At 37.6% G+C, this 16,176-nt stretch overlaps 1 protein-coding gene across 4 annotated transcripts in view; it reads left to right on the top strand.

Annotated features, from left to right (window-relative positions):
- Window positions 1–16,176, top strand: part of Slit2 (slit guidance ligand 2) — a 350,512-nt gene that overhangs the window by 111,687 nt on the left and 222,649 nt on the right. The gene's annotated exons all lie outside the window — the stretch shown is intronic.

Below are 16,176 nucleotides of genomic sequence, written 5' to 3'. Positions count from 1 at the left end.
ATCTCATCTCATCTCATCTCATCTCATCTCATCTCATCACCTTTTGCTGTTGTTTGTTTGTTTAATCATAATTGATGTGAAAAGGAGTCAAGGGCATGGGCCTATTTCAGCCCCCTTCTGTCACTTACCATTACTGAAATCCCTGATTTCAAGTCCTCTGGCTGTTGACTAATAGAATGTAATGTCCTGTAGTGGCTGTGTGTCAGGGATCCTAGTTAAAATTTGGGTACTCTAGCCAAGGAACACTCATGGAGATGGCCTGGAACCCCTGCACAAAGGTAGCCCATAGCAGCTCAGTGTCTAACTAGGTTCCATAGTAATGGGGACAGGGACTGTCTCTGAGAGGAACTTATTGGCCCGCTCTTTGATCACCTCTCCCTAAGGGAGGAGCAGCCTTACCAGGCCACAGAGGAAGACAATGCAGCCACTCCTGATGAAACCTGATAGACTAGGATCAGAGGGAAGGGGAGGAGGACCTCCCTTATCAGTGGACTGGGGGAGGGGCATGGGTAAGGAAGAGGGAGGGAGGGTAGAATTGGGAAGAGAGGAGGGAGGGAGCTACAGGGGGGATACAAAGTGAATAAACTGTAATTAATAAAAATAATTAAAAAAAAAAACCTCTTCTTCCTATCATGAAATTCTTTCTGCCTATTTGTTTAAAAAAAAAAATTCCTTGTACAAATGTTTCTTGGAGCTTTTTCTCTGTGCAGGAATCAGTACACCATATGAGATTTTCTTAGAAATTAAAATATGGGACTAGCTTTAACAAGACTGCCTAGCGAAGGGGCCAGACAATGTTGCTATCATCTAGGGTTCTGATGATGAGGGTGTCGGCCAGAAGTCAAGAACCTCTTTGAAACCATATCTAGCACCAAGCAAGATGTGCTAGCCTTATATCTGAATCCTTGGCATCAGCTTGCTCTCTTAATGTGTAAATAGGAGCTCTGAAAATGTTTGACCTCATCCCACTTTTTTCTTTACACGCTAGGTATATCTTTGCACAAACTTGTTATTTCATCCATATTCTCACACATTCATAGTCAAATAGGTTTGTACATCTTTTGTGCTAAAAGAGAAAATCATTTTTTCTCTAACGCTTTTGAGTAATCATGTGGAAAAGTGATATCTCTCTTTAAATCTCACAGACATGACACTGGGGCAGCTCTGCCTTGCCCTCCTTGGCTTTTGTCAGAATTTCTAGAGAATCCAGCAGACACACTACTTCCTTGGAATTTGTGCCTACATCTCTGCAGTATCTTCTGCAGACTGATTTCAGAGTAATTAACACAATTTTTAATTACTTATTTTCATGCTTGTCACCTGTGTCTGAAAAACTCCATTGGATTACACTGATAAGCATCATTGTATAGGCTCCAAGGAAAGTATAACAAATTGTTTTATATCTGCTGAATAGTTGCTGGGATGTTGGTTTGTATATGCTTTTTATGGCTGTGTGTGTGTATGCACGCAAATTGTTCTTACCAGGAATTGTAGATTTTGTGACTCTACATTTACTGATTTTTAGTTGTGTTGATGAATTACAAAGATCTAGTCAAGCGTGCTTTTGAAAGCTTTGTAAAACATGCTCACCTTTCCTAGGCATTAATCGAGGTTTATTCTGCAGACTCCAATTTCTTCAGAGTGATATCTGATGTTTCATTGCTATTTTCATCACTCTGTTCTCTACAAAGGACCAGAAGATCTCTCTTCTTCTTTGGCCAACTTTAGAGCCAAACGAGCTAACATTTACCTGGCAGTTTCTAAGCTGCCACACCAAGATTGCCCTTAGTTGCTAACTAGTGCCAGAGTCACAGATGCATTTCATTTCCTTCCACAGATGAAGATACACTGAATTAGAGAAGCCTCGGCCTGGCCAGCACATGGTACCTAAATTCAGACATGGTTACAAACCTCAGCTTGCCTGCCTTCAGACCTGAGGTCTCTTGGGCCATGATTATTAGACATTCATTTGACTCATAGTATCTTATAAAATTGTAAATGGAACAATAAACCAAAGAGAAGTACAAAGAACATTTAATAAAACAGCCCATTGGAGCTTTAAAGATGTTCTTATTTCAATGTTATATTTTAGCAATTATCTAACTCCAATATTACTATTTTTCTTCTTGGAAATGATATTTCCAAATTTCAATCTTTGCCTAGATCCTGACACATCCAGATACTCATACTAAGAAAGACAGTTATTGTCTATTTTTATAGCTGTCATTGATCTATATGGTCTTTTATCCCAGTTTTACAAGTGACTTCAACATATATCAGATAAAACCAACCAAGGAGAAAGGAAAGTTGAAGCCTGAATGCACCTCTTGTATTATGACACCAAAACTGAACGCATGGACATTTACATTGGCTTGTAATTATTCAGTACAGTTTTAAATGTATTTACAGCTAGGTAAAGATTATATGCCACAGGCATAGTGAAATGAGAAGCTGACTTGAAAGAATCTTTCAGCTATGAGAGTGTATTTAGATATATAAACATGATTTTCCTATTGCCTGCTGAGTTCCTAGTGAATGATAGATACTAAATGCTAAATGTCATTACATTTATGGGTGACGTCATGTTTCTGATCACAGATCACTTCTTTTACTTCCTTATCTGTCTTTGATTCTCATTTTCCCCTTGGCATTTACGAGTTGTTGGAGGATTTACTATTGAAATTAATTCAGCAGCTTTCTGAAAGATAGAACCCAATGTTCCTTGTTGGAAGAAAAACATTGGCCCCTATTGCCTTACTCAGGAAAATATTTTTTCACTGTTTATAATTGCATTGCTGACTGCTAATAAATCAGTTTCACCGCACTTTAACTTACAATTATATATAACATGAATCTTAATTTTGAAATGCTTTATTCATTAATATTTAAGTAGCCATATAATATCTCTTCTCTGAAGGATGATTTTGAAGAAATGAAAATTCTTTCAGCTTCAATATGCTTAATTTATATGTAACTGAATGACACCCCCTACTGAAGATCTCAGTGTTAGTCATGCTGAATTTTTCTATTATTTTTCTAATATGCACACAAGAAATAATAATGTATAAAATTTAATTTACACATATATATGTGTTCAATAAACTTTCCTACAACATTCCTTTACTCAGTTGCCCAGAGAATATTAAGTCCCTTTGATGTTTTAGTTTTCTTCCAGGAACTGTAGGCATGAAGATGACTAAGTAAGACCTAATAGCAGTTCGCTAGAAACCATGAATCTTCTAGGGGAGGGATACAATGAAGAACCCATCATGATAGTATTTAAATGATGCTCCATGGTGACACATAGGAGATGTGTAACCCACTAAAGAAAGGCTACAAGGGAGTTTAGTATAGGACCACACAAGGAATGATACTGTGGGCAGGTAAGAGGTGAACAGGTTCTAGGGAAAAATAAATAAAAAAGATAGTGTAGGGGATTGATGAAATGTTGTCTACTAGGATTTTGTTTTAATTTGGGTGAGGTAGAGTAAAGTGATTCAACTTAAACACCCATATTATCAACTGCCTCAATGTGAATCTTGAGTTTACGATTTTGGGGATATATCATTAGCATCAAGTCACTGTTTTTATTTGCTCCATCTTAAAAGAGTGTGTTGGACTAACATTTGTGTTAGGAAGGTATCCTGAACTGTGTGGAGGGGTGGGAGTTGATGTGGAGAGAGAGAAAGAGAGGGAGGGAAAGAAAGAGAGAGAAATAGAAAGAGAAAAAGAAAAAGAAATTGCACCTAAAAGGTAAACAGTTGCACACACACACATGCACCCTTACATTTCTCTGTCAAGGTTCTCATGCCACAGTCACACGAACTGAGTGCTGTAACAACAGATGATGACACTTGCAAAGTCTGAAGTCTGAGTTCATTTGCTGGTATATTCACATTCTCCTGAGGATGTGAAGGATAGGTATATCCTTGTCTTTCTCCTTAGCTAGTTAAGATTGCATAACCTTGTTTCTCTTACGTAATCTCACTTCTAGGTAAATCCTTATCCAAGTCTACCACTTCATAAAGACTACAGTTATATTGGAACAGGGTCATACTTATGTCCTCATCTTTTTTCTTTTTATTTCTTTTTTCTTTTTTATTTAATTTATTACAGTTTATTCACTTTTTGTCCCAGCTGTAGCTTCCTCGCTGGTCCTCTTCGAATTCTGCCCTCTACCTCTCTTTTTCTCCCATGCCCCTCCCCCAGTCCACTGAAAAGGAAGGTCCTCCTCCCCTTTCATCTGACCCTAGCCTATCAGGTCTCATCAGGAATAGTGTTACCTCAAGATCCAGCTATACCACTCCTTGGCATATATCCAAAATATGCTCAAGTATGAAACAAGGACATTTGTTCAACCATGTTCATAGCAGCTTTATTCATAATATCTAGAATCTGGAAACAATCCAGATGTCCCTCAGTTGAGGAATGGATACAGAAATTGTGGTATATTTATACAATGGAACACTACTCAGCAATTAAATACCTGGAAATCATGAAATTTGCAGGCAGTTGGTGGGATTTAGAAAAGATCATCACTCGTGAGGGTGAGGTATCCCAGAGGCAGAAAGACACACATGGTATGTACTCACTTATAAGTGAATATTAGCCATATAATATAGGATAATCATACTAAAATCTGTCTTCATCTTAACTTATCATTTCTATAAGTCATGTTTTTTAAGGAGGGACACTTTCTGAGGTTCATGGATATGGACTATAAACAAATGAAAATTATTTGATGATTCTGAGGTTTAATTCAACACATAACCGTGTACAGAAAAAGAAGTACTTGCTTTAGGGAAAATTAGTAGTGCCCACAGTAACATTTCTGGAAGAATTACAAGGAAAGAAAGAGAGATTCTGCATAAAAGCCTCCCTGCCCATAGATATACGGTAAGTGTGTTTGCAAATATTTTTCATAGCTATCATTTGAAAATGCTATGTCAGTTCATAAGTCATAGATGAACATTAATTTTGTGTCTCTTCATAAAAACATGACAGTTATATATTTCTAAACACTGTTAGAGATAACTAATTATAACCATGTATTCAAGGAAACTAAGTAAAAAATGGAAGGTGAGGGATAAAGGCATGTGCTGATGCCAGCTACATTTACATCTAGACCTGAGCTTCCTCAGGATACAGGGATACTCAGAGGCACACAATGGGTGTATCTTCTGCAGAGTTCTCTCCTTTTCTGCTAAGTGTTTGTGAAGAGAAAGATTTCTTAATCGTGTAATGATGGCAGAATGTATGTTCAGAGTCACATCTCTATAAGATTGATCATTGGCTCAAAATGGTCCAAGTGAATAAATCATAATAAATAAATGAATATATATATATATATATATATATATATATATATATGTATATTTAAAAAGGTCATTGCTGTATTCCGTGAGATTGATCTGGCATGTTGCTGGCCACTGTTTTCCTGCTGGCCACCTGTCAGATATATTGACTCTATTATTTGAAATCCCATTCCTGTTGTTTCCTCCTGCTTTGTATGAACTTTCTCCTTTCTTTATCTGTTTCCCTGTGTATGTATGGTGTCCACAAATGTTTGTATGCACATCTGAATGTGTTTGGTTTCTGTATGTGTGCATTTGTATTCATGTTTATGTGCAAGCCTGAAGTTGATGTTGTTGGGAATCATCTTATTTATTTTCCCACCTTATTCATTGAGGCAAGATGTCTCAACCAAAATCAGCTCACTGATGTGAGGGTCCTGGTCTAACCATGCAGCTTTCTCTGGGATCCTGCATCTCTTTCTTCTGCAGCTGAAACCTACAAGAGGGCCACCAGGCCTACTTGGCCTCTCATGATGTCTGGGGGCACAGTGCTGGTCCTTATGCTTGCAGGGCAAAAGATTTCACTAGTGAGCCATCTCCCTTTGTCCTTTTCCTTGATTCTGTCTGATTTTCTCCTCTTCCTTCTTGCTTCTTTCTCTTTTTCTCCTGTCAACTTTGTCTCTTCATTGTTTATTGGCTTCCTGTGCCTTCTACGATGAGACACACAGCCTCAGTAGGTATTTGAACACCTTTCTGTGACTACTTTGAAGAAGTCATTGCGTGGTCTCTTTGCTCTGCTGAAACACTGCAGAAGTTATGCTCACGCAATATGCCAGTACTCTTATGCCACCTAGAAGAATATCAGGTGTCGTTAAACCACAGCATCGAAAGCTATTAGCCTCTTTGACCTCACTGTGCTATCATTAGCTTTGGCATCTTAACCTTATCTTACGTTTGTTGGCAGGTACCTTTGCTGTTGTTTGTTGTGTTTTTGGTTCTTTAACATTGAAACTAATTAATAAGAGCAGATCAATAGGAGATATATTAATTGCCAAGTGGTGTGTGTATATGTGTATGTGTGTGTGTCTGTGTATTAAACAGTTTATTCAAAATTAGTATGATTTCTAAAAATTTAAATTTGGTAAACTACTCCCTTTTTATACTGATTACCACACTTTTTGCAAACCAGTTTAAAGTGGATTGATTGTGTCTCTACCAGTTGCGTAGTAGTGTTTGGAATAAGGACAGAATCATTGGTTCTTGGAAGGACTTTTGTTTTCTAAAGAAGACTACATAGGGCTCTGCTTATGGATTGTACATATGATATCTATTATTTGTGGATTAAAAATTAACATATTCATTTGACAATTTTAATAACAATATATAACTTGGGTGCTAACATTGAAAACATATGCTTATAAAATGTATTGCTCTTTGCAAAATAAAAATTTTGAAGAAAAAACCATTCTTTTACCATTGCAAATATCTTTAGTATCTGGCTTAGTAGTAAACATCCAGATGCATCTGTCTGCTTCAATCTTCACGTTGTCATAATACCGCATAGTGTGTAGTCTGGAAACTCCAGCATGCACTCACAAGAGACTGAAAATGAAAAACATGCAAATCATATATTTGCATTTTATGAAATGCAATGTGTCCAACAGAGATCCACTGGAAAGTATCTCATGGCTTCCTGAAGACTGTGTTACTCACTGTGAGAATGGCTTTTCTACAATGAAAGTTGTAATACAAACTATGACTTCAGGATTGTGGTGTGTGTGTGTGTGTGTGTGTGTGTGTGTGTGTGTGTGTGTGTAAGCTATGGGTTAAACTTGGCTATCATTTCCCAGGAACTGTCCATCTCATTTTCAGAAGAATGGTCTCTTACTGGGACTTCAGTTTTCTGATTAATCTGGGACACCTGGCCAGCAAACCCTGGAGATCTGTCTTTCTCTCCTGTAGCTAGCACAGGGATTAGAGGCATGGATCACCTTGTCTGGTTTTGCACATGGATACTGGGAATCAAAGTCAGTTCCTTGAACTTGAGTGGCATTTCACCATCCGACCCATTGTCTTATCCCCCAAATTTAGAATTTGGTTGTATTATCCACCTATTTTTAAATTAAATGTGAGTTGTAATGTCAAAATGATGCTGAAATCCTATTCCTGAGCATTTTTCTCCCATTTTTATAAAAGTAACAATGAGAGAGAAAAAGAAACAAAACAAACAAAAACAAACAAGCAAACAAAACAAAACAAACCTCCCCCAGAGAGTGATCCTCCCTTGCTTCTCCTCTGAGTTTGCTCTAGTTTGGAACTCGACTGCGCCCTGAGAGTGTGTCAGTGAAGTCTTCATCAGGCAATGGCAGTGTGGAGACACGCTAGGCACTTCAGAATGTGGAGCTGACTGGAAGAAGGCATTTGGGGGGTATTCCCATGAATGAAGTCTTAGGATATAGACCCTTTCTGTTGTCTCCCTTTACCTCGAAGTCGCCAGGAGATAGAGAAGTATACTTTGGCAAGTGCTCCTGCCATGATCAGAACAAAACTAGAGATCTTGAATTTTGATCTCTGGAATTAGGAGCCAAATAGACGTGTTTTTTTCCCCTTCATAGCTTATCAGTCTTTTATAGTTTCCCCACAATGTTAATCTGATTAACATGAGAGATCTTATTTACTCATCTGTCTGTGTCCTTCACTTGACTATAAGCTAATTAAAAGAGGAATTTTCAACACCACCTCCTACTTATTTAATTTCTCAAAAGTATGGATTAAATGACTGGTTGAGAAAAAAAAGATGGCATGAAACAAATGAACATATTACCAAACCTTGAATAAAATTTCAAGTGTGTGCTTGGAGAAATTAGTTTTTTAATATCTAAATCCTTCTCAAATAAAAACGCGATCAAAATTTAATTTTATACTCAGTGTATAAATACTTCATAGCCTCTCAGGTGTAAATTGAGGAAGTCCAATAAAAGTGAATGTGTTTATTAATATAATTAAAATAATAGCATATATACAAGTAAATCTGCTTCTCTGAATTCATGGAAATGTTTGCTGGTTTGGATATGAGATTGGAAGTAATGCGATAAACATGAGTCCTAATCTCCTTGGTCAGCAAGAGTTGGGAGGACTCCCACTCTGCCTGGAGTTGTAGTTCCTGTTTTGGCACTAACTGTGGATAGTGGAGCCACCCTGGGGTCCTTTGTGTTTTGGAACTCAGGTGTCCTCTTACTCTAGTGGGAATACACTGAAATTTGTATTAACTGCTTGGCTGCCAGTAAGTTCTTTACTTCAGATGGCTTCAAGTTCAAGTGGACAGGCTGTGTCTTTAGATTATACTGATCAGTGTGCAGTCTAACTATGAGGAGCACTGGCAAATAAAAGTAAATTCAGACAGGCGAAACCATATTCACACTCAATACTTTTTCATAAATGGTGTAACACTGAATTCTCAGAAGCTGTCACCTTAAATGCTTTTTTTTAATTTTCATAGGATGTTTGCAAGCAGAGCAAAGCATCCTACTGTGATATCCTGTTTTGTTATATACTCAGTAAACATTTATTTTACAGATGAACTTTATTAGCTTTGTTTAAAATTGCAACATTATAATTTAATTAAATGCAATTTTTATTTTTTAATTTTGAATTAAATCTCTATTTTAAATTTCCATACAATATTGTCAAACACACACACACACACACACACATACACACACACACACGAACATACAGCTCTTAAATTCAGTTATAGTTTCAGCAAATGATCTCATATCAAAGCTCCATTTCTCAGAGTTGTATTTGTTCCCGATTTGCTTACTTACTACATTTGGATGTAACTGCGTGTGCCAGAGATTAGCATGAGTGCAAGGCAGTGTCAGATAGGAAGTAGCTTGCAAAAAAACTGGGATGCATTATGTAGACACTTTGGTGATTAACTAAACAGTTAGCAATAAGATTCATACGTAAGGTATCTGGGTCTCTAGATTGTTGCTCTCAGGCTTACACACCTTGTAGGATGTGTGTTTGAGCCGGAGATTAGGTACAGAGATTAGCAAAAGCTGTATCTAGAATTTGTGTGCAGTTTGAGGCACCTCAACTTGAAAACTGAGACTAAGAAAGAATATATTGAAAACTAGCCCAACTCAGATTGTAGGCTTATAAATTTTTTTTTGACCCAAGTAAATGATAAAGAGATTTTATTAAGCCTGAATGCCTAGAGCATGTGGTTGTGGTTTTCCAGTGATACCACTTATTGCATTGAGATAGGATGATTTATTTTAATATAACAACTAAATTATCTGAGTTTGGTTAAGATAGAATCATTTATATTTAAAATCTTATTTAGGTCACAACTACCTAGTTTACCTGGGATCTTTTATACTGAAAAAACTGAGGCAGCTTAGAAAAATCACAGGGGTTCTATTTGGTAACCTCATATTTTAGAGAAATGAGAATGTATTCTTCATCAGAGGAGGTAGGAATCCTCAGCACACTGCAGAGGGGTGTTTTCTTGGTGGAGAATCTATAGTTTCAATTTACACAAAGTAATGTCTCAATATTGCGCTTTTAATCAGATTGGAATAAGTTAGAAGACTCTGCACTCCAAAATCCTGAATGATTTTGAGTTAAGGGTTAGAATGAGGATGAGGCAGTTAGATTGCTGATAGGTAGACAGATAGCAAACGGCAGCTATATCATAAAGATGGCTAGCTTTCGGCATTTTTCTGACTCTCTTGATCTGAAACAAAGTCATATGGGCCCCACAGGTTTATTTTTATATCTATTCTACTTCCTACCTGACATTGTCTTGCACTCATGGCTATTGTCTGGCACACACAGTTACATCCAAATGTAGTAAGTAAGTAAGCAAACCAGGAACAAATACAACTCTGAGAACTGGAGCTTTGATATGAGATCATTTGCTGAAACAATAACTGAATTTAAGAGCTGTATGTTCGTGTGTGTGTGTGTGTCTGTGTGTGTGTGTGTCTGTGTGTCTGTGTTTGACAGCCAGTATGTCCTTGTGCCTTTAGACTGCTTCAAGAAGTTCAAGGTTGAACCCAGGCCAGGCATGCATATCCAAAATTGACAACCTGTCAGTCTTCCTGTCTTTCTTCAAACTGTCCAACCATAAGTTAGAGAAAGAAGACCCCTTCAGGAAGACTCGTAAAACACAGATCCCTTGAAGAGAGACCCAGTTTCTACTCCCTGAGTACTCACTCTGCATTGCAGACAGTATTGCTCTCTGAGGGCCTGTCTGTCTGTGTTTACCTTTAGGAAAAGCGTTTTCCCTAGGAGCTAGAAAGGAAGGAAGAAAGGAAGGGAGGAAGGAAGGAAGGAAGGAATGAAGGAAAGAAGGAAGGAAGGAAGAAACGAGGAAAACTATCAGTTAGCCTTTTGATATCCCTGGAAGTTCTTGATTTATGTACTAGAAGACATGCAGAATAATTTCATGTTTCAGAAAAGGTTAGACCATTTAAGAAAGCATTACCAAAACTTTCAGGCATGTAGACATTTAATATACCAAGAGAATTCATGTACTCTGTATCCTAAACTCCATAGTTGTTCATATTGCTTTATATTTCCTGTAGATGCATCTTTAAGAGAATGATTTGAAAGGTAAATGTATTCTTTTCTGACATGGATTGCTAATAACCAGAAGTTTTCTTTTTTTTTTTTTTGAGGGGGGAATAAAAATATTTTTTATTAAATTTTTTTTATATTAATTACAGTTTATTCACTTTGTATCCCAGCTGTAGCTCCCTCCATAATTCCTTCCCAATCTCACCCTCCTTCCCTCATCTTCTACCAAGACCCTCTCCAAGTCCACTGAAAGGGGAAGTCCTCCTCCCCTTCCATCTGACCCTAGATTATCAGGTCTCATCAGGACTTGCTGCATTGTCCTCCTCTGTGGCCTGGCAAGGCTGCTCCTCTCTCAGGGGGAGGTGATAAAAAAAACAACCACTGTGTTCATGTCAGAGACAATCCCTGTTCCCCTTACTAGAAATTCCACTTGGATACTGAGCTGTTATGGGCTACATCTGAGCAGGGGTTTTAGGTTATAACCATGAATGGTCTTTGGTTGGAATATCACTAGCAGAAAAGAGCCCTCTGCACAGGAAACAGGACAGGAGTCTACCACAAAGGGCCTTTGAAAGCCTCTACCAAGCAGTGTTTCAAAGCAGATGCTGAGACTCATAACCAAACTTTGGGCAGAGTGCAGGGAACATTATGAAAAAAGGGAAGACTGAAAGACCTGGAGAGGACAGGAGCTCCACAAGGAGAGCAATAACCAAAAGTTTTATCTAAAATAGGATTATAAACCACTTTGGAAGACAGTTTAGTTGTTTCTTATCAAGCTAAATATCTTCCTTCCTTCATAATAAGATCTAGCAATTATGTTCTTTGATATTTCATTAGAATGAGAAAAATTGTGTGAGCGCGCACACACACACACACACACACACACACACACAATTTCCAAAAGCTGAATCTCTAAACAGCCCCTCTCATTGCTGTCAAAACTTACAGGGAACTAACACATCGTTTAGTAGTGAACCGACAAATACATTTTTTGTGTGCTTAGCTAGTGGAAACAATTCAATAAGAATGTCATGCCATAACATGGAGGAACCTTAAAGGTGTGTTGTTTAGGGAAACAAACCAGTCTAAAGAAAACCTGTCACGTCTGGTTTTAATATGTCCTTCTGGGAAACCAACCTGCAAAGAAGAAGTTCAGTGGTTTTGGGGGTTTGTATAGGGGAACAGAAAAAAATCACAAGACAAAGAGGACTGTTGGGACAGTGAACCTATTCTGTATGAAATTATAATGATTGAAAACATGGTATTGTGACCTTGTCCAAACTACTCAGACTGCATATTAACAAAGGTGAATGCTGTGATAAGTGTAAAGATTGCAATCTAGGTGCTAATGATTATAGACACAGATTCTGTCATTGCAGCTTAGATACTGTTATGGCTGGGGGTGCTGATAGTGGAGGAGACTATTCTTGTCTGGATGCATATAAGAAGTCTGCTTTCTACACAATTTTCCATTGAACTTAACATTTTCCTAAAGGAACTAGGATCGTTTGAAAACAAGACAGGACTACATTCTTGTCATATGATTTTAGCAAGGACACTTTCCCTCCTCGTGAGACGCTGTCCATTGCTTTATTTATAATTTTAATTATTAATTACAGTTTATTAACTCTGTATCCCAGCTGTAGCCCCCTCCCTCATTCCCTCCTAATTCCACCCTAACTCCCTCATCTCCTCCCTGCCCCTCTCTAAGTCCACTGATAGGAGAGGTCCTCCTTCCCTTCCATCTGACTCTAGTTTATTGGGTCTCATTAGGACTGGCTGAATGTCCTACTCTGTGTAAGGGAAACAGGGACTGTCTCTGACACTGTTTTAAATGACAACAAAAATTGCATGGCATGATCTTTCCCAGCTATTGTCAGTGCTCCCAATGATCACTTCTTGAATTATCTTGACAGAATACATAAATATCTATGCTAATCTTCATCTTCCTTGGTAGATGTGTAAATATATAATATGCCAGTTGTAATTTCTGTAAATGATAGAAAAATAAACTCTGGTTTCTTTATGGAATCAGAACTACTTTGACTAGATTAAGTGGTCGATATTTAATAAGCTTCCAGGTGTGTAGTACAAAAGGGATGAGATTTACTTTAGGACTATACACTACAATACTAAAGCAGCTGTCCATTCAAAGTGAATGGGAGGTGATTTATTCTGTATCCAAATGTGGCCCAGGAACACAGATTCAGGTTACCTCAAAATGATGCTCCAACACAGTCACATGAAGTTTTTCAAGTAACAGAACAAGGAAAATCATAAATGAAAGTACTTTACCACACATTGGTGGAAGTGCCATAGGCAGGCAGTAACAGCAGAGCAGGGAAGTCTGCTACAGACTCAGACAAGAGCTGATATTCTTAGATTTTTGGTTGGGGGAACTACTGAAAGGTTTCACCTGGTAGTAACAAGGATGTTAGGTGCCACAGGGAGAGAGTGTCATTAAACACCTGGGCCTGCAACGGAACAGCCTCTCTAAAAGAGTAAGTTTGAATCAGCTGAACAGCCTTAGTGTGATGTAAGGTGATCATTTCCAGGAATTCTCATTCATACTAGAAATGTACCAAATAAATCAAACAATAATATCAGATATTAGATATTAGATTATGTAAAAGAGGATCATTGTGAGAAAGAGACGGAGTGCTGTCATTGACCTGCCGTTACCCACACATCACAGTCTAAAAGAAATACTAGGTTGCATTGCTTGGATGGGCTGTTCTGAAAGAACTGCAGATTTCTAAACAGAAGAGAAATATGTTGAATGAAAGAGAGGACAAGAATTCTAGATTTGAAAAGTAAAACACCACAGAAGCTGCCGTGTAAAGTGAGTATACTGGGGAACTGCAGAAAGTTTATTTGAGTGTGTGGTGCTCTTTATGTCACTGAAGAAGCATGAGACCAGTCAATTAATCAATGAAAAGGGGCTGCCATCTCAAGAGTTTACACAAAGTAGCGAGGTAAACCTATTACACTGGTCCTGGCTTGAGGCCTCTGAATGGTGCCATCCCAGCACTAGGGGCAGTTTAACAGATTTCACTCACAGCTGCTGCTGGCTTCACCCTCAGAAATCATAAACATATTTGCCAAAATAATCAAGGTCTTAGCAAATGATTCTGCTGTGTCTCACAGTATTGCCTTAGAATGGTTAGTTGGAAAACACAAAAAATAATGAGACACTATTATCTTACATTCAATTAGGAAAAAAAAAAAAGGACCAACCATAACATGACCAAATAACAAACTTAAAATCATGGCAGATAAGAAGGAAAAGAAATGGAAGACATAGATGAATTTGTATTGAGGAACAGAAACATGAGCATGGCAAAGAACTGTAAATACACTCATCATTTACATAATATATACATATGTAAGTACATAAATCTCCCATAACCAAGGACAGAGAAGAAAACTTGAAAAACTCGATGTGAGAGAGGTATGCCATTATCGCAAAAAGCGTACTGAACAACAACCACGGGAAAACAGTGGCAGAAATGTAAATATATTAAATAATGAAAGAACAGAAAATAATGAAAAGAAAGAAACCAAATTTCATTGTACTGTGAGGCAATCTCATATTGTGTAATATAAATGTTTTGGCATTCTAAAATATAAGGGCCGTGGATAAAAGATGCTGTTAAAAAACTTACAGATTTCCCTCAAATTTTATTTATAAGGACAAAGTATTAATATTAAGGGCAAAGTATTAATTCGATGAACTGAAAGAGCATAAATCCAAGCATGTCCAAAGAAAACTGTCAGAAATCATAGTGAAGACACAGTTGTCTAATGAGGCAAAGAAAACTAAGGCACATCACAAGGATAAGGAATAGCACATCCCTTTTCTGAAAGAACGAAGCAGGTAGGAGTCAAATCCTTGAAACTGTTAAGGCAGACTTCAGCATTTATGAGTTAATGTTTGCATGTAATATGGAGTAGTTCCAAGATTTGCGTATTATCATTAACTACCTGTTCAAAAGGTTATATTGATGATTGCTGTATTTTGCAAACTGTAACACCATGTTTTCATTTTTATTCATTTTTATGTTGTTTTCTTTCTTTGAGACACGATCTTCCCATATAAACACTGACTGACCCGGAATTCACTATGTTACCTTGGATAGCTTATGCTGGTGTAGAAGCATGATTAGTGTTCCTCTTTGAGCCTCTAATGTGCTGGAATTATGGTCCCAAGTCACTGCTCCAGGCTAGTTAGAATTGTATCTGATTCCTCTTTTCCATCTTGCTGATGCACCTGTTATTTAGAAACATGGTCATTATTCTTCAGGTGTCTTTCTCTTACTTACTAAAAATCCCATCATTCACACAGTAGATAACACGTATAATCTGTATTGATTTAAAAATATTGAAAAGTTTAGGCAGTTTTCATTCACTCACTCATTCACACACAAACACACTCACAGCACAACACAAACACCCCTGTGCTCAAATGTATTTTTTTCTAAAAACTCTACATTTAAATAAAATGATATTAAGTTCCTAAGTTTTCGATAAAATAGAAGAGAATAGTTGCCAACACATTTTCTAACATGTAAAGGAGATCAAGTCATTGTAAAAAAAAAAAAAAAAAGAAAAAAAAAGACAGAGAACACAGTAGAGAAGCTTTTAGATCAGTGTCTTCACACATGACATTGCATTATTTTCAGAAATGCAGTGAATTATTATAGCCTTAAACAGAAAGTTAAGATGTCATGACCAGGCAGCCTGTACTTACATAGGAACTTGAACATCAGAGTTCAGCAAAATGCAGGGGGTTTGTTATGGGAAAAAATTATAGGCAAATTTCACAGTCTCGTTATGATTTTAAGTAAAACTTCCACAAATATCAGAGACAGTAGTGAAACATCTGTAATATGACAAAGAAGGTCGGAGTCTATACAGATGGCTCAGCCATTCCCAGCAGGCGAAGTGCAGAGGAGACTGAGGGTTGGCTCCTTGCAGCAATGTCAGGTGGCTCTTGCTGTCTATTACTCCAACTCCGGGGGATTCTGATGTCATCTTCTCAACTCTGCTGGCATGTCCACACACATGCACACTCACTCTTAAAAAGGGAAATCTTAAAAGAACCTGGTTTCTTAAAAAATAAACAAGAAAACTGAATCAGTGTAAAAGCGCTAGCCAAAACACTCTGGTACAGGGTAGTACAATCCCCTGGACCTCAGAAACATGATGAAGATGCCTGCAATTCGTGTTCAATTTCATTCATAAGTTGGCCAGACCATAGAGTTTTAGAGAATGGAAGCAAAGAAAAAAACTG

Source organism: Meriones unguiculatus, chromosome 12 (genome assembly GCF_030254825.1).
Source record: "Meriones unguiculatus strain TT.TT164.6M chromosome 12, Bangor_MerUng_6.1, whole genome shotgun sequence".
NCBI classification, from domain to species: Eukaryota; Metazoa; Chordata; class Mammalia; order Rodentia; family Muridae; genus Meriones; species Meriones unguiculatus.
The sequence above is the reverse complement of the archived record's forward strand: the minus strand, read 5'-3'. Positions and strand labels throughout refer to the sequence as shown.